Genomic DNA, 1,641 nt, shown 5'->3' with positions numbered 1-1,641 from the left:
GTCTGTCTGTCTGTCTGTCTGTCTGTCTGTCTGTCTGTCTGTCTGTCTGTCTGTCCTTCTTACTCTTCTCCAGCAGCTAATAACCAATACTGAGTCGATATGCTTTGTTTTACTAAAACAAACAAACATATTCCTTCAAGTTCGTCTTTTAAAACTCAAAAGCCATTAAAAAAATTATTGTAATTGTGATTGGTTGCGTGTAACCTGAAAGAACTTTGTGAGGCGGGGAGTTAATTCCCCTCGTGTTTCCGAGTCGCTCCGATTGTCTGCCGCTAGGGGTCCCCGAGGTCTCCCGGAGTTTTGTGCGAGGTGATAAAAGAGGAGAGGAGGACATTGAGAACTTGCTATAGTCATGGTGGTTTCCGGTTACCAGAAGACCGCATTTTTGTCTTCAGTTGGTCGATTTATAGCCTTCTCTAGTTATAGTTTTTCTTGTCACATATTCACCTTTTGGCTTGTTTTTTTTGGGTTTTTTTGTTTTAATAGAAAGCCGTGTTGTGTTTGTGTGCTGAATTAGTGTTAGTCAACGTACTGCTTCATGATGATGATGATGGTAATAGATATCATTTGTATAGCACAAATCCCCACTCAACAACAAACTCTATGAGCTCCATAATCTATACTATTACCCCAGCAGACCTGAGAGCATTCTGGAACAAACTCAACTTCCTGGGAAGCGTACAGTGCAAGCTGCCATTTGTAGGCGCTGAAACACTAACATACTGACAAGATCTTTCGCTGTCTATGGTTGGGTACCCATTTCCACCTGGGTGAAGTGAGGAAAATTCGTGTAAAGTGCCTTTCCCAAGGACACAACGTTGGGTCCGCAGCTCGAACCCCCGACCCCGCAACCTCACGATTACTAGTCCGGTAGCCTAACCACTAGGCCACCTACGCCACAGGCGCTGTTGTGTGTTTGGTTGTTTTACCAGTGTTGAAAAGATCGCAACATTCAAACCCTACCCGTTCAGAATCCAGCCAATTTAGAAGACGATAAGCTTTGTGGGTTAATTGCAGGAGTTTTGCATGACACTGTGTGGTTTGCTCCTTCTTTCCTATCAAACATCTATCGCCCCTATCTCGTTTCCCTCTTTGGTATTTACAATATGACCTTATTGTGTTGCAAGTGTCACAGAGCTCTCACTATGAAAGTAAAGCTAGATGAGCTTTGCAAGTATACTTGAAAGGGAAGAACTGACCTGCCAGCCCAAACCTGGCACTGACCGATCCAAGTCCACTGCAAGGCAATAGCAGGGTCTGGACCCAGGGGCTTCATGGCACATCGTAGACACGTCGCTTCCTCAGAATTACAAAGTTCTATCTGCTCAGTGTCTAGCTCGGAGAAATTTGACGTCAAAGATTTTGAGTTTCACATCACGTCAAGCTTTTTCGAATTCAGTTATTGAATATTTTAATAACGGCTCCGAATAATCTTGTGGTGTTGATAGAGCAGACAGAACATTTGGTTTCTAACGTCATGGTCTTGGTACCTCTAAACTGCCAGAAATGTCAGATAGAAGTTTGTAATTCTGAGGCACCGACGTGCCATAGTGTGTGGATCAGTGTTGGTCAGCTGGGGCTTCAATCAGATATTTGTTGACACATTTCTCTGGTTCTACTCCGAACCGTATATGGACCCCC

General features: G+C 43.9%; 1 protein-coding gene across 1 annotated transcript in view; it reads left to right on the top strand.

Moving 5' to 3' along the window:
* The window catches only part of LOC101846177 (putative anthocyanidin reductase), a gene marked incomplete in the record, with an annotated part of 26,856 nt that overhangs the window by 22,203 nt on the left and 3,012 nt on the right, over window positions 1–1,641 (top strand).

Source organism: Aplysia californica, unplaced genomic scaffold (genome assembly GCF_000002075.1).
Source record: "Aplysia californica isolate F4 #8 unplaced genomic scaffold, AplCal3.0 scaffold01128, whole genome shotgun sequence".
Classification (NCBI taxonomy): domain Eukaryota; kingdom Metazoa; phylum Mollusca; class Gastropoda; order Aplysiida; family Aplysiidae; genus Aplysia; species Aplysia californica.
The sequence above is the reverse complement of the archived record's forward strand: the minus strand, read 5'-3'. Positions and strand labels throughout refer to the sequence as shown.